The sequence below is a fragment of the Narcine bancroftii genome, chromosome 1 (assembly GCF_036971445.1).
Source record: "Narcine bancroftii isolate sNarBan1 chromosome 1, sNarBan1.hap1, whole genome shotgun sequence".
In the NCBI taxonomy this organism is placed as follows: domain Eukaryota; kingdom Metazoa; phylum Chordata; class Chondrichthyes; order Torpediniformes; family Narcinidae; genus Narcine; species Narcine bancroftii.
The window spans coordinates 210,644,015-210,669,241 of NC_091469.1; the positions used below are offsets into that span (position 1 = coordinate 210,644,015).

At 40.9% G+C, this 25,227-nt stretch overlaps 1 protein-coding gene and 1 long non-coding RNA gene across 7 annotated transcripts in view; one reads left to right on the forward strand and one right to left on the reverse strand.

Annotated features, from left to right (window-relative positions):
- The window catches only part of LOC138738868 (uncharacterized), a 111,279-nt gene that overhangs the window by 76,300 nt on the left and 9,752 nt on the right, over positions 1-25,227 (reverse strand). The window contains exon 3 of the long non-coding RNA XR_011341836.1: positions 18,190-18,293. This is a non-coding gene — a long non-coding RNA (uncharacterized lncRNA). The remainder of the gene's footprint in view (positions 1-18,189; positions 18,294-25,227) is intronic.
- The window catches only part of LOC138738847 (tumor necrosis factor alpha-induced protein 8), an 88,145-nt gene that overhangs the window by 19,438 nt on the left and 43,480 nt on the right, over positions 1-25,227 (forward strand). The window contains exon 2 of one of the 6 annotated variants that reach the window (XM_069889946.1): positions 24,020-24,078. The exons of 4 other annotated variants lie outside the window; for them this stretch is intronic. The gene's annotated coding sequence lies outside the window, so the exon portion shown is untranslated. Of the gene's footprint in view, positions 1-24,019; positions 24,079-24,142; positions 24,166-25,227 lie in introns of those variants that run through there. One more of the 6 variants, XM_069889968.1, reaches the window with a different exon arrangement.

The window sequence follows — 25,227 nt, forward strand, 5'->3', positions numbered from 1 at the left end:
TGTTTCAAGAGTTTTATTGTCAAGGAAGACACCTTTAGCACAGAATAGACTTATTCCATGTTCTCGAGATGACTAATCTTTAAGGATTTGGTCATGCCAGGGAATATATATTAAAAAAAATTGAAGATTGATTTGAAAGTAAATTTTTAACCTTTGAACAAATGAAGAATACATTTAATATATCTAATAATACCTTTTCCTGTTACTATCAAGTAAAGGCCTTTCTGAATGGAAAAACTGGGAATAAATTTGACATTAACAAATTGTAGTGAGGCTGAATAGTTATCTGGGCAATGTCTGTTTTTTACAAAAGGGATCTTTGAAAGAAGAGATGCATAAGTCAGGAGAGAGATGGGAAGTTGATTGGAACAGGTAAAGAGATGAGTAAAATTGTTTGGAGTTATGTCGGGATAGTGTGACATATACAATTAATGTAAGATACAGGTTGGTACAAAATAACATTCTGCATCAGTTATACTTTACCCCCAAAAAAGTTATATAGATTGAACTATACATTTCCAGATTTGTATTTTAGATGTGGGCAAGAGGTTGGTACATTTTTGCATTGAACTTGCCAGAGTCCGAAGATAAAAACTTTCTGACTTTTTGTGAGTAATTTATTATAATGAATGACAGGGATCAAATTCATGCAGGATCTAATGCTATTTCTTTTTGGTAATATTAAAGGTATCACACTTACATTAACATGAAATATGTATCAAATAAAGTTTGTAAAAATTGCCTTAGCAGTATCTAAGAAATGTATTGCTATAACTTGGAAATCAGATACAGACTTAGGAATGGAGAGATGGAATGCGGAAATTCGTAGCTGTATACCACTTGAGAAAATTACATAAATCCTAAGGAATAGATACCATCTATTTTGAAAAATATGCTGCCCAAATTTTCAGAGTGTGGGAATGAATGTTTAATAATTTCTCTGGTAACCTCAATCCTTGGTGACCTCCTTTATTTGATGGTAAATATGATTTCTGGAAAAGGGCTCTCTGGACGATCTCTGGTCTTTCTTCTTATTATCTTGTTTCTCTTTCATTCTTTCTTTCTTGGGATTTTAAGTGGGGGGAGTGGGAAACAGACATAGACACACCACATGTATAATGGATTAGACTAATTTAAAATTTGTATTGCATTGTAAATTTTATTTGGTGGTTAAAACATAAATAAAATAATAAAAAAGAATGTGAACATTCCACACCACACAATGACGGATTATTGGAGGTGTGAGGCAGCTCCACTATTTGATGTGTCTGCAAAGCTGCGTGGGTTGTGAGTGGGATACAGAGGTGCTTTGGGGAAGTATGGACAGCCTTTGTGAATGGGAAAAGACTCATCAGATGCAATGTAATGTTGAAAAATGTGTGGAGGGAAAAAAAGGAAAAAAAATTTTATCTAAATGGCAGAGATTGGAACACATTAGATCAAGATGCTCTTGTAACAAATCACCAAATGTTAATATGCAGATTCAGCAAAAAGGGCGGCAAAATATACCTTTTTGCAAGAGGATTTGAATAGAGTCAAATCATTGAGTATAGATGACAAACAGCAATGGTCCCAGCACCAATCCCTGAAGCTCACCATTAGTAACAAGCACAGTACAGAAGGGAATCCATCAGCCTTGTATATCCATTCCTTTGGCCGATCTGCTATTTGTCCACATTAGTAAACACAGAAGGTTGAAGACACCTTGATAAAGGGCACAAGCCCAAAACGTTGGTTATATATCTTTATCTTTGCTCTATAAAATGTGCAGTTTGACTTGCTGAGATTCTCCAGCTTTGAGGTTTTATTTGCCTACGTTAGGTTCATCACCTTCTCTGCCTTGCCTTTACAAGTACTCATCAAAATGATTCTTAAATATAATGATTATATTCATCTCCACCACCTCCTCTGGCAACGAGTTTCAGATATTCTCTCTCTCTCTCTCTCTCTCAAAAACAAAATAAAATCTTTCCCTCCAATCCCCCTTCCTTTCAACTTAAACGATGTTGTCTTGATTTTGATCCCCCTACCATTGATAAAAGATTGCCTGGGTCTCTCATAATTCTATATATGTTTCTCAGGTCATTCCTTAAGCATCACCTTCATTCAAAAAAAAACTCCAGCCTTTTGAGTATGTCCTTTCTAAAGTCCTCCAATCCAGACAGTCGAGTGGTGAATATCCTTTGCATTCTCTGCAGTCGACCTGCATCCTTCCTAAAATGTAGCAACCAAACTGCATAAATTACACCATGCGCAGTCTAACCAAGTAGTTGTAAAATTGCAACATGATGTCCCAAATGTTATATTTCACAGCTCAATATATAAGGGCAAAGGAAAGCATGGGAGCAGAGTTCGCACCTGCGACCCTTTGGGTCTGTTCCGCCATTCAAATCATGGCTGATCTAGTTTTCCTCTCAAACCCATTCTTCTGCCTTCTCCCTGTAACCTTTTGACATTCTTACTAATCAAGAACCTATAAACCACTGCTTTAAATATACTCACATCTGTGGCAATAAATTCCTCAGATCCACCACACTCTGACTGAGGAAATTTCTCCTCATCCCTGTTCCAAAAGATATCCTTTTATTCTGAGGCCATTCCCTTTTGCCCAAGACTTTTGCAACTGCTGATAACATCTCCTCAGTGTTCACTCTACCTTGCCCTTTCCACATTCGGTAGATCGCAAAGAGATTCTTCATCGTCTTTATAAACTCCAGGAAGTGCAAGCCTACAGCCATCAAATGCCCCTCAAACATTAACCCTCTCAACCTGGGATCATTCTCATTAACCCTTCAAAATAAAATCTGAAATGTAATCAAAGATAAAGCAGTAACTTTTAAGGGTTAATTCCCATTGTGTGAGAGGCAGGTGTAGCAAACCTGTGTAATAATAACATCGTATAATAGGCTCAGTTTTCATGTCTGACTTCATTGTCATAGAGCAAAAACTGCCACAGCATTGAGACGTCCAAACAAGGAGAAGCATTTTAAAAGAGTAGCTCGGGAAAAAGTCTTGCTCAATTTAAAGCACAAAATATAATAATTCGAAATGAGGAAGCCTTGGAGCTATGTTGGAGATAATAATAGTCAATATAACATGGGATTGTTAACCATATCATATAACCATTTACGGAGCGGAAACAGGCCATGTTGGCCTTTCGAGTCCGCACCGGTTCACTGATTTTGTGCGCCCTCTTCAGGTGATGATCCCGATGGGTTTGCCCTTCGAATTCCAACTTCAGTGGCTGAATTCTTCCGTTATGACTTCTCTCCACAAAGAGCTACCACAAGCATTAATGAACATCAAAATAACTGAAGTCTTAAATAAAAGTAGAAAATGCTGAAAACACTTCTTTCTTCTGTTGTTCTTCCTCCTGAATATTATCTTTCTTACTTTGCTTCAGTTTGTTGGAGAATGTTGTTCTTAAGGGCATTTAAGAGGGTTGAAATGCAAATTTGTCATGTTCAATACATGTAATTGTTCAGGAGAATACAGCCAGGTCCAATGTTTTAATTGGTATCAATTTGAGGACTGTGGTGTGTCTCATAATGGGCCAGGAAAATGCAGGGATTCTTTGCAACTACCAAAACCAAACACTAAGCTCTTTGCATAATTCAATGCAGAACTAACTGCACTGCAAGATTGATTTGAGAAATGACATAGAACAATCAAGACCCAATGGTCTACAATGTTGTGATGAACTACATAAATGTATTTCAGAATCAAGCTAACCCTTCCCATCGTCATAGCTCGAAAACCTTCTGCGTTGCTTACAGCCACTTGCCATCTAAGAGTTTTTTTTAAAATGTCCCTTCATCTTTGAACAAGTTTCAAGGCAGATTCTAGGTAGTCAAGGGGCTAACACATTAAGAGAGAGTGGTGGGAATCCAGAGTGAAGGTCATGGACAGATTCTGTCAGACAATAAGCCATAATATTATTACATGGTAGAGCAAGTTTAAAGGTCTGTGAGGCCCATTCTTGATCCCAATTTATATATACAATTGTAAGTAATCATAGTACATCCTTGGAATTCTCTATATTTTATTTGATTAATCTTGAAACATGTAAAAACATTAACGAAAAAAAAAAACCATCTAAATCCCCAGGGCCTGACAAGATATTCCCTCAGACCTTAAGGGAGACAAGAGCAGAGATTGCAAAGGGTCTGGCAGAAATATTTCAAATGTTCTCAGTTGCAGGTGAGATGCTGGAGGGTTGAGTGCAGCTCGTGTTGTTCCGTTGCTTAAAAAAGGTTCCAAAAGTAACCCTGGAAATTATATGCCGGTGAGCCTAATGTCAGTAGAGGGTAAATTATTGGAAGGTGCTCAAAGAGATCAGATATACAAGTATTTGCATAGCCAGGGATTGAATAGGGACAGTCAACATTTAACCAATCTGATAGTTTTTTGAGGACATTACCAAGAGAGTTGTTGAAGGAAAGGCTGTGAATGTTGTCTATATGGACTTTAGTACGACCTTTGACAAGGTCCCACATGGAAGGTTAGTCAGGAAGGTTCAAACATTCAGTATTCATGGTGAAGTAGTAAATTGGATTCGACATTGACCATACAAGAGAAACCAGAGAGTGGTAATCGATGATTGCTTCTCAGAATAGAAGCTTGTTACTGGTGGTGAGCTTCAGGGATCGGTGCTGGGACCATTGCTGTTTGTCATCTATACTCAATGATTTGGATGATAATGTGGTAAATTGGATCAGCAAGTTTACAGATGACACGAAGATTGGAGGTAACAGCGAGGGAGGCTTTCAAAGCTTGCAGAGGGATCTGGATCAGCAGGAAAAATGCCTTTATTTACAAAAAAAGGCAGATGGAATTTAATGCAGACAAGGGAGAGGTGCTGCCTTTTGAAAGGACATTCAGGGTAAATGGTAGGGAACTGAGGAGTGTGGTAGAACAGAAGGATCTGGGGTACAGGTATACAATTCCCTGAAAGTGGTGTCACAGTTGGATAGGGTTGTATAGAAAGCCTTTGGTATATGGGCCTTCATAAATCAAAGTATTGCGTACAGGAGTTGGGATGTTATGGTTCAAGGCATTGGTGAGGCCAAATTTGGGTATTGTGTGCAGTTTTGGTCACCTCACTATAGGATAGATATCAACAAGATAGAAAAAGTGCAGAGAAAATTTACTGGGATGTTGCCCGGACTTTGGGAACTGAGTTACAGGGAAAAGTTAAACAGGTTAGGACTTTATTCCCCAGTGCCTAGAAGAAAGAGGGGAGATTTTATAAAAGTATTTAAAATTATGAGGGGCATAGACAGAGTAACTGTAGATAGACTTTTTACACTGAGGATAGGTGAGATACTGAGGGTAGGCAGAGGAGGTGGGTTAAGGGTGAAAGGAAAAAACCTATGATGGGGAACTTCTTCACACAGAGAGTGGTGGGAGTGTGGAACAAGCTGCCAACTGAAGTGAATTTTTAACCTTTTAAGAAGAATTTGGGCAAGTACATGGATGGGAGAAGTATGAAGGACTATGGACTGGGTGCAGATCAGTGGGATGGGCTGAAGGGCTGCAATGCTCTATGTTTCTATTAGAAATGGGACTACAGAATTTAGTTTTTAGGCAAAAAAGTCGAGACACAAAGCAAATTTCCTATAGCTACAAATTAGATACATGTTCTGGAGTACAATCTCTCTGTTAAAGCGCTCAGGAAACCCTATTTATTTGCATCATCTATTTTCTGTTTAAATGCTTCTTTGCTGCCTGGTGGTAGTGACTGGAGAAAGAGAGAGAGAGATTTCATTTAGAATAAAATATAAGAAATTGAATGTTTACCTATGCCAATTCAAATGACAAACAAAATGATTTTGTCAAATTTATTCAAAAAACATTATTTCTGAATTATTCCTCCTGTCCATTTTTCATTTGTGCTTCTTACTGGACTTTGTGTTTGTTCCTTGGTTTCTCTCCAGCAGTGGTTCTCAACCTTCTTCTTTCCACTCACATACTACTTTAAGTAATCCCTATGCCATCGGTGCTCTGTGATTAGTAAGGGATTGCTTAAGGTAGGATGTGAAAGGGAAAGGAAGGTTGAGAATCACTGCTCAAGACCCAATTGTTACTGGAATATTTTGCTTGAGACAAATTGTCACTGGCCCATTTCCTTTCGAGTTATGAAACCGTGCACATAGTGAGTCAATTTAGTCTTATTAAAACAGTGGCTTTCAAACTTTTTCTTTCTACCCACATACCACTTTAAGCAATCCCTTACTAATCACAGAGCACCTATGGCATAGAGAATACTTAGTGGTATGTGAGTGGAAAGAAAAAGGTTGAGAACCACTGCTCTACAGCCTTTCTGTTAAGTCGAAAGGACATTTTTGCTTCAAGCATAATCCCAGTATTACCATGTGAAGAATAATGTAAATGGCCCCACCTCGATGAGGGACAAATCACTTGGGACCCTTCCTTCTAATTGGGAGTTCAGCAATTAGATCAGTGGTTCCCAATCTTTTTTATGCCCCGCACCCCTAAAAATTTATAATATGTTCTCACACCCCTTAAAGTAATAATTTATTTAAGAATAAAAGTGAAGGTGACCAAAACAAATTTGTATAATCATTTTTAATAATATATAAACAAAAATGAAACATATGGAAAAGAGAAAATATTACAATAAATTAAAAGTTCCATAAACCCTACAAAAAAATTAAATTTTCATCCATGCATGAAATTTCTTTAAAAAAATTAAAGAACTAATGTTCAAATGTTCATAAGCCAATTTAAATTTAATGTGAGTTTTTAAAAACTTGGCACTTTGTTGCTGACAGCAATCCGCGCGTCTGCCTGTGCATCCGAGCGATTTCTAGATTTTGTCTTGATTGACAAAAGAGCACTAAATCCAGACTCGCACAAATACGTCGTGGCGAATGGGATGAGCACAGTTAGTGCTTTTTCACAAAGTCTTGGAAACATGTCCATTGCCGAACACCAATATTGTTCCAAAGTTTTGCTTTCAAACTGCATTTCAAGAACACGATTTGTACGCAGTTCAATAAGATCTTCCTTCAGCTCTTCATCATCCGACATATTATCCAAGTTGAAGGAGTATGGATTTATTAAAAAAAACTGAAATGTTATCTCGCACCCCCTGGAATGCTATCTCGCACCTCTGGTTGGGAAACCCTGAATTAGATGTTCAAATGATCTAAGTCGGGAGTTAATTCATTCATGCTTAATTTGTTATGGAGAGTGTTCTTGTGCATTAATAAAAATGTGCTCTAATAATCCTGAGAAATAGTTGCTTCCTAATTCCAATTATTAACATTTTATTCTTGAATCTTTCCACGCCTTTCATCATTTGTGTAGTGGTGGCTGGGATTTTGTGCCTTGTTTGATTTGTCTTTTTATTGTAATTTAACTTTGAAGAAATTTTGTGAGAGGTTTTGGAGTGGGGGGGGAAATACATTTGAGAGTTGATCATTTGATTGTGGCTCGGTTTTGCGGATTCCAAATGCCTGACTTTTAGATTAACTGTACCAAATAACAAAGATGCTGTGTAAATGTAACAATTCATTGAAACGTTTCAATCATGATTTGTAGTCTGTTGTGTTATTTCCAAAAAAGTAGCTGAAAAGTTGCATTCTTATTGATATTAATCCAATGTGCAGTAATTCATAGGAATTATAAATTAAGATAATCTAACTTCAAATAATTGCATTGACAATCTTCGAACACGTATGTGTATTCTAGATATTTGGAAAGCCGGCATAAGTAGAAAATGCAGATGTCTTTAAATGTTTCCATGGCAAATTTAGTTTCTCAGACGTTTCATTGACGAGAACTGAGCTAAGTTTATCCAGGCAAGTGCAAAACAGGATATAATGCTCAGAAATGTAATTTCCACTAATTATTTGAACTATTTGTAAAATTCTACATCATTTTCATTGTGTAATTACCAGGATGTAGGTTATGGTATGCAAAGTTTATCTTATAAAATTGAGGAAGCAATCTTATTAGTGGTAGTTGTAAATGCAATTTATTAAATTGCAAGTCGTGGCAACAATCATTTTATCCTTTTTGTGTGCTGTGCAAAGAATTGATGGAAATCAAAGAAAGATGAAAAAGAAAGGTAATGTTGTTGATAATTGTTGGGTTACCTCTCAAAATCTTTCTATTAATCAGCTGATCATATTGAAGAATTACATTTTAATGTTGAAATAATGCCTCACATATATAGGAATAAGATTCTCTATTTAATATCGAAGTGTAAATTTACTGCTTGGCCTGTCAAAATGTCAAGATTTTTTCAACAAAGACTATAGATGGGAGAATCTCAAACAAATAATAGAACGCTGGAAGTTCTCAGCAGGTCAAACAGCATCTCGAAGGCAAAAGCCTAGAGGTGTCCTGAAACAAGGTCTTGACCTGAAACATTGACTAATATCTTTTGCCTTCACAGATGCTACTTAACCTCCTGAGTTTTCCAACATTCTGCTTTTAATTTACAGCACGGTAACAGGCCATTTTCGCCTATGAGTCCGTGCTGACCAAATTACACCCCATTAATCTACACTCCCAGTAAGTTGTGAACAGAGGGAGGAAACCTGAGCCACTGGGGAAAACCCACGCAGACATGGGGAGAACGTACAAGTTCCTTACAGGTGACACGAGACTCGAACCTCAGTCCTGATCACTGGCGCTGTGAAGGCGTTGCACTAACCTTAGCAAAGTAACATTTATATTTGTTTTACAAAATAAAATTTGACCATTATTGACTCTAATTTTGTTGGTGGGAATGATGGCGAGCATTAGAGTAATTCTGATTATGCAATAAATTGGACCACAGTGCATTGGTGAGTGGTTATGCAGAAAATGGCAATTATGGTCCCAGCTCTCATCAATAGATTCAGCAATAAAATGAAGGGACATGGAGTTGCTGTCTTCACCTACTAGTTACATAATAAGTTGAGAACAATTCTATTCAAAAGGATGTCAATTTTTGGTGTTCTGGTCATGTTTGCTGCCAAACAATAGCTCTGAAATGATTTTTCATTCTCTCAGAATTTAGTTCTGTAGATTTTCCAAAAAATAAAAATTTAAATCCCTTCATGCATTTGTTCCCAACTTTTATCACACTTTCAGTGCATGATCTTTCTTTCATTTCTGTTTCCTGCTTTACATTTCCTGGCTCAGACTCTGTTTGGCTTTCTAGGACTGGACTTTCTGGTTGGTTCATGCATATCAATGTTGTTCGACTTGATCTCAGCCACCACCATTCCTGCATATAGACTGACCACTTCCAGGATCAAGATGCAAAAAGATAATATAATCCAGGGCTTGAGAAAAACATATCATTAGCGGACTCTACATCTTCAGTTGCGAATAAGGAAGAGCTCTGTTAATTTACAAATGTTTTGGGTCAAAGCACCTTCACTAGAATTGGAAAACTTAGAAAATTAGCATGCATAAAGTTGCAGGGATGGGGAGGGTCGAGAGAACATAGTAAATGGCCATGGCAGAGAGCAGACTAAAGTTATTTATGTGAACTCAAATATTTATTTTACAATCCAAATAAAGTACTTCAATTCCTTTCAACATTTTTTTACTGGCATCTGAAGAGTGCAGAGATCTGAAAGAGCAGGTTTCTGACACCCATTCAAAATGCTTCTTTCCCAATTACAAAATGTTTAATCCTGCTTATTTAAATTTGCTAGAATTTGGCTGGTTACATTGGACACTTGCAAAAGTTTCAAGAATTCATGTTTGGGTTTTTGTTTAGTTTTGCTTTTATTGTGCATGTACTAACTTATTTCTAGGTTTGAACACATGGGTTGCATCTGGCATCCTAGCCTGTACAAATCTATTGGGATATTGGCATCTGCGGATAGACACTCCCCTAATTAAAAATGTAATATTGTGTTTTTAAATAATAGAGTAGAACTTAATTATAAGTGAACTTTCCACAGATTCTAAAAATCTGAAATAAAACAGAAAATGTGGGGTATATTCAGCAGGTCACTCCCATCGATTAAGAAAGAAACATTTTATTTTTATCAGAATGTTTTACAGAATGAACCTCGCCTAGACCTCCTTCAGTGTTAAGAAGATTGAACATTGATGGTGGCTAGCTTGCCCCCAGTAGCAACTTATCAGGCTGTGGAGCAAGTGGGGGTTGTGCATAACTGAGAGAGATGAGCAGTGATTCTGTACATGCCTGACTTTAGAGTTGTATGGAACAGAAATGTGCCCTTCAGCTCTCCATTAAAAGCCCACTTGCCACATGTTAGATTGCTCCCCTTCTATGCCTTGCTTATTCAAATGCTGGTTTAAAAATGTAGGAATTGTATCTAATTCTGCCACTTCTTATGGCAGTGAATCCCAGAGATCAGCCACTCTTAAATTTTAGAAAAAAACTTTCCCTTCAAATGTTCTTCCTTTCACTTTAAACCTATACCCTCTTGTTCTTGATATTCATACCATAGGAGAAAGAACCTGACCATCTACCATATCTATGCCTCAATTTTATTGATGTCTATGAAGTCACCCCTCAGCTTCTTTTGTGCCAAGGAATAGAAGCCCAGCCTATCCAATCTTTCCCCATTACTTAAGTCCCCCAATACAGACAATATTTTGGTGAATCTCCTCTGCACTCTCTCCAGTGCAACCACATTTTTCCCATCGTGTGGAAATCTGAACTGCACACATTGTTCCATGTGCAGTCTAATCAACCTAGTTTCTAAAGTGACAACTTTTACATTTTGTGTTCTGATCTATGATGGCCACTAGCTGTGTTGCCACTATCAGCTTGAATCCCACAGCTTGTTTGTTTATTAACATTTCTTAGTGCCGTACCATTTATTAGATATACTCTATCTCGATAAGACCACACAAAATGCATTACCTCACACTCGTCAGCATTTAAATTCCATCTGCCAATGTTCTGTCCAAATTTCCATCTGACATGGATACTGCTGTAGTCTTAGAAAGCCTGTCTTGTTATCCACAGCACCATTAATATTCATGTCATCCCCCAACTAACTGATTATTACCTCATAAATTCACATGTGTCTCATTGATATATAACCTCACCAATCCCTGCAATTCACTATTATTCAGATTTCCAATTTAAAAAAAAAACTTCCACTCCTACCCTCTGCCTCCTATCGCCAAAGCAATTTTGGATCAATTTAGCTTGAGCTCACTTTGGATCTCTTGTGCCTTCACTTTCAGGCCAAGAAGGTCATATGGGACCTTCTTGAACTCCTTACCAAATTCCATTAAAAAAATAGCTATCCTGAAGTCTTCAATTGGATAGCTGTGGTTAATGTTGGCCAAGATGCCTGTTCCCCCTCTGGCGAGCCTTGCTGTACTAACATTGGCTCTACTGTTAAGGTCACTCCCCTTGGGTATAACTGTGTATGCACCCATTGTCTTTCATTATTGTACCATGAGTTTCTGCTAATAAAAGCCATGATTATTGTTTGACCACATCGTCTTTGTCTACTTCATCAACTGGCACTTCAATTTTATTAGTAGAAATGGATGCTGTACTCAAGCCAGAGCGGCTGATAATCGACCAGTCTGCCCCGAGGGCCAGAGAAATTTTCAACCACTGGATTGCTTGTTTCGATTACTACATGGCTCGAAATTACATGGTTGATGAGGCGATACAATGGGGCCACCTGAACTCTCTGCTGGGTGAGGTCCCTTTCGCCGTTACGCAAGGAGCAACCACTCTGGCTATAGCCTGGGAATGTCTGACTGCTTAATATGCAGTGCCACGGAATGTGGTGCTTGCTCGACACTGGTTGCTGACTAGACGCCAGAAACCCGGGGAAAGTGATGCTGCCTATGCACTGGCCCTCAACTCACTGGCAAACTAATGTGATGTCAGGGCAGTCAATGTGCAACAACACCACAATGCCTTGAAGCTGGATGCTTTTGTCAACGGGATTGACTCCAGTTACATCCGACAGAGGCTGCTGGAGACGGAGCCCTTAACCTAGAGTGACTGGGCAGTCACTCTAGCCAAAACACTAAGTACCATGCAGTCCAGTGAAATGCTAGAATCCGAAAAGGAAACATCCAGGAGTGCTGGGACCCCGAAGGAAAGAAAAGGGCAAACTCCTGAAAAATGCTACTTCTGTGATAAGAGCTGGCACCCCAGACAGAAGTGCCCGGCTCGATTTGCTACCTGCAGCTATTGTGGGAAACTCGACCATTTCGCTAAAGCGTGCAAGGTGAAAAGTACTCCCGCTGATAGGAAGGAGAAGAGAAGCACCAAGAAAATGCGTCCTGAAGCTGCAGGAATGGAAGACAACTGTGAAAAGGGGGAATCTTCAGACGAGCAGGCTGAATCGACTTCAAGCGACGGCGAGCTGAGATCCCCTGTGGTAGCTCAATTGACTGTAAAGCTTGGGGGATGTTACGGACTGGAACAGTTGACTATGAAGGGGGAGGTGAATGGTGAGACTCTTGATTGTCTAATAGATTCGGGGAGTACTGACAGCTACATCCATGAGAAAGTTGCCAGAGCCTTAAATTTGCGAAGATATCCAGCGAACTGAAAGTTATCGACGGCTTGTAGTGAACTTACAAAAACTGTACGGGACAAGTGTAAAGTTACTTTAAATTTGCAGGGACATTGCCTTGCTGATGTGTGGCTCTTTATTATTCCGGAGCTCTGTGTCCCTGTGTTACTGGGGTTAGATATTCAATCTCAAATGAACAGTGTAGTATTAAATTTCAGTGGGCCACTACCCACACTTACCATCCCCTGCGCTAGTTACTGCAGTCTGTCTGCATTAAAGATCAAAGCTCCTTCCCTCTTCAATGATTTATCCCCTGAGTGTCAGCTGATTACCACTAAGAGCCGTTCTTACAGCAAAGAGGATCGTGAGTTTATCAAAGCAGAGACCCAGAGACTGCTTAAAGAGGGAGTAATTGAACCTAGTAAGAGTCCGTGGCGGGCCCAAGTGGTAGTCATGAAAAATCACACGAAAAGATGACTGGCTATTGATGACAGCCAGACAATCAACCGTTACACTAACCTGGATGCCTACCCCCTGCCACGCACCAATGAAATGATTAATCAGATAGCACACTACAGAGTGTACTCCACTATCGACCTCAAAGCAGCTTATCACCAAATCCCCATTAAGAAAAGGGAACCGCCCTATACGGACTTTGAGGCTGATGGGGGTTATACCAGTTTAAAAGGATACCTTTTGGGGTCACTAATGGTGTATCCGTATTTTAGAGGGAAATGGATAAGATTGTTAGGACGTATGAGTTACAGGGTACGTTTCCCTATCTGGATAATGTCACTGTGGGAAAACACAGGCTGAGCATCACAACAACTTAAAAGAAATTTTTAGGAACAGCTAAAGGACTCAACCTTACATTTAATGAGAGCAAATGTGTGCTCAATGCGACAGAGCTAGCCATTCTGGGTTACATTGTCTGCAAGGGCAAAATCTGCCCCGACCTGGAAAGAATTGCCCCCCTTAAGAAATGGATGCTGTACTCAAGCCAGAGCGGCTGATAATCGACCAGTCTGCCCCGAGGGCCAGAGAAATTTTCAACCACTGGATTACTTGTTTCGATTACTACATGGCTCGAAACTACATGGTTGATGAGGCGATACAATGGGGCCACCTGAACTCTCTGCTGGGTGAGGTCCCTTTCGCCGTTAAGCAAGGAGCTACCACTCTGGCCCCCAGAATGGCCCACAGACTCAGCAAAAGCCCTTAAAAGGTGTATGGGATTCTTTTCCTACTACTGCAAATGGGTTTGGGACTACGCCACGAAGGCATGCCCTCTGTTTGACACTAATTTTTTTCCTCTCTCTCCAATGGTTTTGAAGGCTTTCGAGAGAATTAAAGCTGTTATTGCCAAAGTTGCACTCTCGTCCACTGAAAAGGATGTCCCATTCCAAGTGGAAACTGATGCCTCAGATTGTGCCTTGGCAGGAACCCTTAATCAAAAGGGCAGACATGTGGCATTCTTCTCCCGCACATTACGTGGACCTGAACTTAAACATCCTGCCATTGAAAAAGAAGCCCAGGCTATTATTGAAGCTGTTCGCTACTGAGACAATTTCTAGCCGGCAGAAAATTTACTCTTGTCAGTACTAAGCACAAAAGTAAAATCAAGAACGATAAGATGGCACGCTGGTGAATAGAACTCTCAACTTATAATTATGAGATCCAGTACAGACCGGGCAGGTTAAATGATCCCTCTGACGCATTGTCCCGATCTGCTGCTTGTGCTCAGCTGGAGGGGCTAAAAGAGATCCATAGCAGACTGTGCCACCCAGGAGTGACGATATTCTTCCACTACATAAGGGCTAACAACCTTCCTTACTCTCTGGAAGAAGTCAGGAAACTGACTAAAAGCTGTCCTGTTTGCGCAGAATGCAAACCGCAATACTTCAAAGCTCCGGAGGCCACTCTCATCAAGGCAACCTGACCTTTTGAGAGGATTAGCTTAGATTTTAAAGGACCGTTACCTTCCAATAACAAAAATGTATATTTCCTTACTGTAATTGATGAATATTCCAGGTTTCCCTTTGCGATACCCTGCCCTGACGTCTAGTCAGCGTCTGTCATTAAGTCACTTGACAGGATTTTCAGCATTTTGGCTAATGCTACAGTCTGGAAGACTGTTAATCTTGCTTTAAAAACACATGGTTACCCTGTTACCCGGTGGCAGGAGGTGCTGCCTGAGGCATGACATTCTATTCGGTCATTATTGTGTACTGCAACAAATCAAACACCTCATGAACATATCTAGGAAATCAGGAACTGTGATGGACTGGCCAGCCTGTTTATCGGAGCCTGGAACCGTGCTGCTGAAGACTCCCTAGTCCAACCAGTTCATCTACTTAATTGACCCCATGTGATATCAACCCCAACTACGCTCATGTTAAATTCCTAGATGGGAGTACTGACACTGTACCTCTAAGAGATCTCGCCTTGCCTGGTTCGCCCCTTCCTCACACCCATACTCAGAGTGAGCCTGAGAGATTGGGCTCACCACCCCAGCCTGTGACCCCTAGTAAGCTTTCAGATGGCCATGCTGAGTCTCCACTGCCTCACGCTGGCAATTCTGGAGTGGGTCCAGAAGTCGGTCCTTTCCCCACTACAGACCCAGGACCTGTACTAGTTCCCAAGGTTGCAAAGGAACCACCTATTTTGAGAAAAAGCACCAGAATTCGTAAACAACCTGATAGGCTGATGTATTCATGAAATATCTCATTATATTTTGATTGCTTGCTAGATACTGGTGTATTTTGGCTGTAGGAGTATTCTCAATCCCAAACATTGCTTGCTTCAGTCTTTCCTAGCAGCTGTCCTTTTGATTTTAACCCTTCTTCTGCCGGGGGGAGACTGTGGTGAATGTCTGCCAAGCTGCCTGTCTCCCCTCTGGCGAACCTTGCTGTACTAACATTGGCTGTGCATTATCTCTACTGTTAAGGACACTCCCCTTGGGTATAACTGTGTATGCACCTGTTGTCTTTCATTATTGTACCATGAGTTTCTGCTAATAAAAGCCATGATTATTGTTTCACCACATCGTCTTCGTCTACTTCATCAACTGGCACTTCAATAGCAAACTCTCAAAAATCTCTGTCAGGGTCCCAGTTACCCCTCCAATGACAACCTGGGATAGATTTCTTCTAGCTCTAGGAATTTGTGAACCTTTGTGTATTCTATGTCATCTAAAACCTCCCCTTCTTAATACTGATATGCCTGAGACTATCAAAGTACCCCTTCCCGAACTTGTTATCTTTCATATCCTTATCATTGGTGAATATAGATGAAGTGTATTCATTTTGGACTTTCCTTGAACCTCTTGGCTCCTCACACAGATTACCCCTTTGGTTCCATAGGAGGCCCACTCTTCCCTGAATTTATTCTTGATCCTGATATACTTATAGGATGTCTTGGTGTTCTCTTCATTTCAGCTGTCAAGAATATGCTGTGGACTGTATTTGTCCTTCCCAATCCTTAAATTCACTTCACTTCTATACTTTCTATATTCCTCAAAAGACTTGCTCAATTCCAGTTCCCTTCATTTGCCATTATGTTTTCTACTGCTCAAACCTTCAAAAATCCCTAATTATTCCATTATTGACTTCCATTCTTACTGGAATAGACTGGACCTGAACTGTTACCAACTCTTTTCTTAATGAAACTCCTCTTCTACCTGTCATTTTACCTACAATCTGTTCCCAACTGATTTTTACCAGGTCCTTTCTTATGCTATTGAGATTGTCCATCCCTCAGTTTAGGACCTTACCTTGACAACTAATCTCTTTTTCCAGAAATATCTTAAAACTTACAGAAATATTGTCACTATTTCCCCCCCACTGCCCCCCCCCCCCCCCAGTAACTCTTCCATCACCCAGGCAGTTTAATTTTCTCAGGCTCTGTGCAGGCAATGTGCTAGACTCAGCCAATAAAACCTCTGGGGCCTGTGTGTGCATCTTGTCCCATCAAAAGGAGAAACCCACAAAGATGGTGGTGGGGATGGGGTGGGGGTTGGGTGTGTGATGGGAATGAATGGACCTTACAGTTTTCAAAATAGACATTGTGAAGGAATCCACACACCCCCTCATGCGAACTGTTCTCCCTTCTGCTATCTGGTAGGAGGTGCAGAGCTCATTGAAAGAATCAAAGACTTGTTGATCCAAACCAAGGCTTTTATTAGCAAAAGACAGGAGCTCTTCACAGGTGGCCGACCAGTCCGGAATGATCCGACCTGGCTAGGGACACAACCCTTTAAGGCCCAGACAGTAGGCGTGGCTAAGGTCTCAGCCAATCGCTGTAAGCACAGTCTCGATACTGTAACTATATACACTATATACATTGGTGATAGATCTGTGCTATCACAGGAGGTACTGCAGCACTCAGGCCCTTAACGTCCAGATTGGGCAATCATTTTTTCCCCCCCAGGCCATCAGGCTCCTGAATTCCCAGAACATGTGTGGATAGTAGACTTTTACTGTGTATATCTTAATATTTTAACATGTTTAACTTTTAGTCTAACTTGTATTTATAGAAATATGCTCCATGGTCCTAGATAAATGCGATCTCGTCTTTACCGTGGGAGCATGGTGTGAAGGACAAATAAAGGTGACTTGATTTGTGATCCCATGAAGTCTGATGATATTAGGTCAAACAAGGGCAGGGAAAACTCCTGTTCTTCCTTGGCTGATGAATGAGTACTCCTCCATGTTGAAGAGCAATGAAGAATGTCAACGTAGGAAAGACACAGCATGTTCTCTGGGTGGAGGGGTTATGCCTATCAGCAGGAGAAGCTTGATGGCATCATCACTGACTGAGTCCTGGCAACATGGCTGTAAGACTGGTCTAGGGCATGCAGTGAGTGGACCAATGGAAAGGAAAAACCTTCTTGACATTGCCTCACCGACCTATCTGTAGCAGGTGCACTTGGCCATGATCTAACCATTGTCGAAGTGACCACTATACAGTGCTTGTGGAGACAAACTCCTGTCTTCACACCGAGTGCACACTTCATTATATTGTGTGGCACAATACATATATCGAATGGAATGGATTCAGAAATGTCCAGGCAGCTGAAAACTGGGCAGGGAAAATGAGCCAGGTTACATTACCAGCAGTGAAAATGTACCAATTTAAGTAATCCCTATGTCATCGGTGCTCTTTAAGGAATTGCTTAAGGTGGTATGTGAGTGGGAAGGGAAAGTTGAAAATCACTGTTCTAGACCCAATTGCTACTGAAATATTTTGCTTGAGAAAAATTGTCATTGGCCCATTTCCTTTGGAGTTATGATGAGTCAATTAGGTATAATTAAAACAGGGGTTCTCTAAACTTTTTCAACCATGCTGCCCAAATACATCTGAAGAATGAGAGGAAACTGGAGCACCCGGAGGAAACTGCAGACATGGGGAGAACTCCTTGCAGACAGTAGATAATTTAAACCATCTAATAACCAATGGATCGTTTGACCAGAATTACAAAATAACTGATCCAAATGGGCTTCCAATTGAAATCGTTGCAGAAGCCAATTCAATTGACCCCATGCGATATCAAGCAATGTCTTAAAATTTGGATACAGGAGAGGCTACGAGACCAGACAATATATGGACTGTAGTTCTGAAATCTTCCACTCCAGAACTAGATGTGCCTGTAGTCAAGCTCTTATTCCCACTACTTAGAAGTACTCGCATCTACCTGACCATGTTGCAAATGGCCCAGGTACATCCTGTTCATCAGCGTTCCTCACAGGCAATTAAAGATGGTCAATAAATGTTGGGCTTGCAAGCGTTGCCCAGATCCTGGAAGGAATACAAGAAAAAGTTTACCCCTGATTCAGAAGTCGTACTGTGATCATGGAATGTCTCAAAACAGGAAATGATGTAATTTTACAGGTGAGGGATGATGGCCTGAAATACAATTATCATTCTTTACCCATAGAAACATTAATATTTTCACTTGCCCTAATGCTCTTTCAGACACAGAAGCAGAAAGATGGTTGTGCTTTAGGATTTTTCTGCATTATATTCACTGAATGAAGTAACCAGTACTGGTGCTAATAAATGAAGCATAAAGCATTTGAATTTCTGGATGTCGCATTCCAACTTTAACTGATGAAACTCCCCTGATAATCTGTTGGAGATATTTTTTTCTTCAGTTACGTTGACAATTATTGACAGCAAAACTTGAACAAAACCCCAGACCAGGCATCTTTATTTATAAAATTTATCAAATGCACATGGTAATATTCCCCAATGGAACTTTAAGACATGAAGCACAATATTGTGCCATTACCTTATGTGAATTGAGACTCCGTATGCAGTAAGAGAGAGAGAGAAAGAAGGGTTGTTGGCACCATGCCATATAGAGTCTGCTTCACCTTCCTATACTCTGCCTCATCGTTATCGGTCTACCACTGTGGTGTTCTCAGTGAGCTTGCAGATGCAGTAGGACTGGTATTAGGCTCTACAGTCATGGATGTAGAGGGAGACCTAAAGTTGTCTCAAACTTGGCATGAACAAGGACAACAAGACTTCTCTTGAGTGGTTGTCGGGTGAGTGGCAATCTGGGGTTAAATAGATTTCCAATCTCAGGGCATCTTCCTCTCTGTCAGAGAAATCTGATACTGATTCCATGCAAATGAAAACCTCTCTGAAAGAGGGAAGGCAGAGATCAAACTTGCTCAGTTTCTGACATTGTTCAGCCCTATCCCAAGAGCAGAGGATAGAAGTTGCCAAGGAATTGTGCAGAAATCTTGGGGTTATTATGAGATAAAGTGATTGAATGAATGGACCAGTTCTGGCAAATCCATTGCTAGTGTAAACTAACTGTCAGTTTACTAGAAGTTTGGCTCCAAAAAGGGTTCTGAATAAAAGCTTCCAAAATCTGAATGGCGGAAAAGACCAAGGATTCTTGTCCACATTATTCACTGAGCTTTATTGTAGAAGCATCAATGACTCACCTTCCCAATATACACTGTAAAATCAAAATAATACATTTCACAAAATTGTGGAATAAGCTTCCGGCGGGGGTGGTTGAAGCAGGAACGTTATTTACATTTAAGGAAAGACTGAATAATTACATGGAGGGGAGAGGATTGGAGGGATATGGACCAGGTGTTGGTCAGTGGGACTAGGAGGGTGGGGATTTGTTCCGGCATGGACTCGTAGGGCCAAACTGGCCTGTTCTGTGCTGTATATGGTTATATGGTTATATGGTTATCTTTAATGAAAAAAATCTCCATTTCTCGAGATTCAGGTCTGATATATTGAACTCTTGTTCTTTAAAATCAGAAGTTAAAAGCTAAAATATCTGAAATGTTGTTAATTTAACTTGTGTATATTTAAAGATAAAATTCATGTTATTATTCATGGGGTTAATAAAAAATGGTGTCATTCAATATTGTTATATAGCGTTTGCACGATGTGGGCATGGAGAAGAATAACACATACTCGAAAGCCTTGAAGTCGAGACTGATTTATTGCACTGGCCATCGTGTTTATGTGGGGCCCCAGGCGCTGACGTCAGGGCCCCGTGTCATCGGAGCGCCGGCCTGGGATTGGCCGGCATTCCCGCTACACTTCCCATCTTCCCACCATGAGGGAGGTCACGTGGGACAGTGGCCAGTGTCACCCCCAGGTCCACGTGATCGCTGCATATGTTGGCCATTTTGTGGGCCGGTCCGGGTCTCTGTGAGCCAGCTGCTACAGGTAGCTTATTCTTGTACCTTACACACTGATCAAACCTTTCAACTGATAATTCCACATTTTTATTTAATCAGTACTCAAACTAGAAACAGGTTTTTAAAGAATTTTAATTTATGGGAAAAAAGTATGCAGTTCACGTGTTTTAAGTTGGAGTTTATCACCAAATATTTATTAATATACTTGTTTTAATTTTGAAAATAAAATAATAATGCCAAACACCTGCAGCACTTGAAGATTGTTGGATCTAATATTTGCCTTCAAAAAATGTACCTGTAAGATCACAAAGTGTGGGTTGGTGAAACTGAAAAATGTAAAGCTCATTACCCAAAGCAAAAGTATTGCAGATGTTGAAAATCTGAAACACAAATAGAAAATTTTGGAAATGCACAACAGATAAGAAAGCAATTGCTGAGAGAGAAAGAGAGCCAACAATGCAAACTGATGATCATTTATCAGAATCGCTTTCACTTTAAGTCTGGTTAATTACCTTTGGTACCATCGGTTTAAAAAAACGGAGCAGTGATTTGTATTTTTTTGTATGTTCAGGCATGCAGTAGCTTGTTGCAGTTAATGATTTGTGGTTGTCCAGCTGAGATCACAGATGATCATTCTGTGGAATTCCCCACTCTTGTAGAAGATTGTCACTGATCAATGATTTTGTTACAGTAAATCTACAGATTCAACAATTTTTCCCTGTGCATTTACAAATACATTAAAAAATGCATGCATCAAAGCAGCAGGTATGGATGGAATCCCCCCAGAGATCTGGAAGGCTGGTGGCAAAACTCTGCATGCCAAACTGCATGAGTTTTTCAAGCTTTGTTGGGACCAAGGAAAACTGCCTCAGGACCTTCGTGATGCCACCATCATCACCCTGTACAAAAACAAAGGCGAGAAATGAGACTGCTCAAACTACAGGGGAATCACGCTGCTCTACATTGCAGGCAAAATCTTCGCTAGGATTCTACTAAATAGAATAATACCTAGTGTCGCCGAGAATATTCTCCCAGAATCACAGTGCGGCTTTCACGCAAACAGAGGAACTACTGACATGGTCTTTGCCCTTAGACAGCTCCAAGAAAAGTGCAGAGAACAAAACAAAGGACTCTACATCACCTTTGTTGACCTCACCAAAGCCTTCGACACCGTGAGCAGGAAAGGGCTTTGGCAAATACTAGAGCGCCTCGGATGTCCCCCAAAGTTCCTCAACATGATTATCCAACTGCACGAAAACCAACAAGGTCGGGTCAGATACAGCAATGAACTCTCTGAACCCTTCTCCATTAACAATGGCGTGAAGCAAGGCTGTGTTCTCGCACCAACCCTCTTTTCAATCTTCTTCAGCATGATGCTGAACCAAGCCATGAAAGACCCCAACAATGAAGACGCTGTTTACATCCGGTACCGCACGGATGGCAGTCTCTTCAATCTGAGGCGCCTGCAAGCTCACACCAAGACACAAGAGAAACTTGTCCGTGAACTACTCTTTGCAGACGATACCGCTTTAGTTGCCCATTCAGAGCCAGCTCTTCAGCGCTTGACGTCCTGCTTTGCGGAAACTGCCAAAATGTTTGGCCTGGAAGTCAGCCTGAAGAAAACTGAGGTCCTCCATCAGCCAGCTCCCCACCATGACTACCAGCCCCCCCACATCTCCATCGGGCACACAAAACTCAAAACGGTCAACCAGTTTACCTACCTCGGCTATGCCATTTCATCTGATGCAAGGATCGACAACGAGATAGACAACAGACTCGCCAAGGCAAATAGCGCCTTTGGAAGACTACACAAAAGAGTCTGGAAAAACAACCAACTGAAAAACCTCACAAAGATAAGCGTATACAGAGCCGTTGTCATACCCACACTCCTGTTCGGCTCCGAATCATGGGTCCTCTACCGGCATCACCTATGGCTCCTAGAACGCTTCCACCAGCGTTGTCTCTGCTCCATCCTCAACATCCATTGGAGCGCTTTCATCCCTAACGTCGAAGTACTCGAAATGGCAGAGGTCGACAGCATCGAGTCAACGCTGCTGAAGATCCAGCTGCGCTGGGTGGGTCACGTCTCCAGAATGGAGGACCATCGCCTTCCCAAGATCGTGTTATATGGCGAGCTCTCCACTGGCCACCGTGACAGAGGTGCACCAAAGAAAAGGTACAAGGACTGCCTAAAGAAATCTCTTGGTGCCTGCCACATTGACCACCGCCAGTGGGCTGATATCACCTCAAACCGTGCATCTTGGCGCCTCACAGTTTGGCGGGCAGCAACCTCCTTTGAAGAAGACCGCAGAGCCCACCTCACTGACAAAAGGCAAAGGAGGAAAACCCAACACCCAACCCCAACCAACCAATTTTCCCCTGCAGCCGCTGCAACCGTGTCTGCCTGTCCCGCATCGGACTTGTCAGCCACAAACGAGCCTGCAGCTGACGTGGACTTTTACCCCCTCCATAAATCTTCGTCCGCGAAGCCAAGCCAAAGAAAAGAAGAAAAAATGCATGCATTCTGCTATGTACTGAGTAGATATGATAATAAGGTATTGCACTTCAGGAATTGTTCATTATTACCATGTTTGCCTTACGGCTTTTTTTAAATATTTGGTTTATTTATTTCTCCTGATATGGGTTATATTATATTTTATATAAAGATGTTTTTAAAAGAGAGAGTTTGTGGGGTCACTTCACAAACAGCTACTTATACCATATCTCATTTAAAATGCAAGAGCTTTGCTGAAGATAGACATGCAGGCACCAGTGGCTTTGCAAAAGATGATAGAACTGCTTTGGAAGGAATTTCATGGATAATGTCCACGCTCAGAGGCTGATGAGATCTTTCAAAGATTGGGTTTGGAGCCCTGTAAGGAGTTCTGGTTTTTATAAGCAGAGAGAGGAAGAACAAACAGGATTTCTCTTAGAGAGAGAGAGGGAGAGAGAGAGAGAACTGAGTTCTGCAGTAGCTCTTTTGGAGGCTGCAACATGACAGACTGGCAGCTTGTTAAAACCCCATTTTGAAGATGGGTTGTGAGCTCTTGAGTTCACTCTGTTGAAAACCCTTGTAGTTCTTAAAATAGGAAATGGCTGGCTAGAGTGTTTCTCCTAAAATAAGGGAAACAAGAGGAACTCTGGTGACCTGGAAGAAGAGGTTATCATTTGGAAAACCCATGATGGGACAAGTTTCTTCAGCAAGACACTGAAGTGGCTGATTGGACACACACAAACTGATTCCATCCGATGAGCAATAAATATCTCTTTGAAACCAACAAATCTTCCTGAGTGGTAACCATTTAACATTATGGACCAGAGCCTGGTGAAACTTCATAAATGTTAAATTCTGTGCACAGTATAAGAACTGCCTGATACTGGTGAACTTGGAGAAGTGAGAAGTGGATGATTGGACTATTAAAGCAAAGAACTTTCCTCAACATGTACACATACATGTGTGCTTGGAATTAGAAGGGGGTTAAGTTAGGTTCCATTAAGTTAATCGTAGTAAGTTAGAGTTTGATCCTGTTTTTATGTTTAAAGAAAATTAAAAGCAACTTTTGTTTAAGTAACCATTTGTCTTGGTGAATTTCTATTGCTGCTGGGTTTTGGGGTCCTCTGGCCTCGTAACACTCCAAAGACAAAGAAATAGTTTTGGTCGTGTGCAGTTAAGTTCACATCTCCATGCATTGTGACCTTTGGATTAGTTTTGCTTTCTTGGTGACTTGAAAGCAACATTTCATCTGCCCTAAAAGCAATTGAAGTTTTTTAACTCCTGTCAACCCATTAAAAATATTTTAATTGTGAAATCAGAAATCAAGCATTGATAGATGTTGTTATTTTCAGAGAGACATCCTTCCAACAGTAGAACAAGCCACTGTGAGGCTATGTTTGGGATGGAGAAGGTGAGGAATCCACTTGAAAAACCATGTGCAATGAATTGCAGCACAAGTAACTCCCTTTAATGTTGGTCCAGGGCACCTGGGTTATTGGTACGTTGCTACTCTGTTTTCACACAATTATAATTTTGAAACAGAAAAGCTAAACTTGGCAAGCCCTCCTTCACTTTGGAGATCTTTATTTCATTTGAGCCATCCATGTAATGCGGATGGGATTTTCAACAAAAATGCAGAGTTCCTCTCGCCATCAGCTGGACTCATAATCATTGTACAAGTATTGTCAAATTCTGGAATGCAGCTTTTTTTAAGATTAATTTTTGTGGTTTATTGATTGCATAAGGCTACTTATGAAGAAATGTGATCGATACTACAGGAAGAGCAAATTATTCCTTAAAAGCCAAACAATTCTGCTATATTAAGTTTGTTTATTGTCATCTGAATGTACAAGTACAACCGGACGAAACACTGTTCTCCAGTCCTCAATGCAACAACGTGCAAACACACAACCAGATGTAACACACATACAGAAAAACAATACACATGCAGGACATGTAAACATATTTAAAAATAAATGAATATTGTTTAATAAACAGTAGAGACTTGGAGGATTAGTATGAGCAGTTCATTCAGTTGTTAAGCATTTTCACTGCCCTGGGAAGAAACTGTTTCTCAGTCTGGTGGACCTCCTGTGTCTCTTTCCTAACAAGAGTAGCTGAAAGATGCTGTATGTGGGGCGGTAGGGATCCTCAAGGATTTTGAGTGCCTTCTTCTAATGACAATCCCGATAGATCATGTTGATTCTGTGGAGGGAGGAGGATGAGGAGGGAGGAGGGAGGAGGAGGAGGAGGAGGGAGGAGGAGAGGGAGGAGGAGGAGGAGGAGGGAGGAGGAGGAGGAGGAGGGAGGAGGAGACCCCAGTGATCCTCTCTGCTGCAATGGTCCTGTGGATTGATCTCCGATCCAATGCTCTGCAGCAACTGTAACACACTGTGATGCAGTCAGCCGGGACGCTCTCGATAGAGCTCCTGTAGAAAGTTGGCAGAATGGTGGCTAACATTGCCCACCTCACTCTTCTCAGGACTGCAGTCGCTGTTGCACCTTCCTGACCAGTGAGGAGATGTGTGTCCAGGAGAGGTTGCTTAACAATGTGAATTAA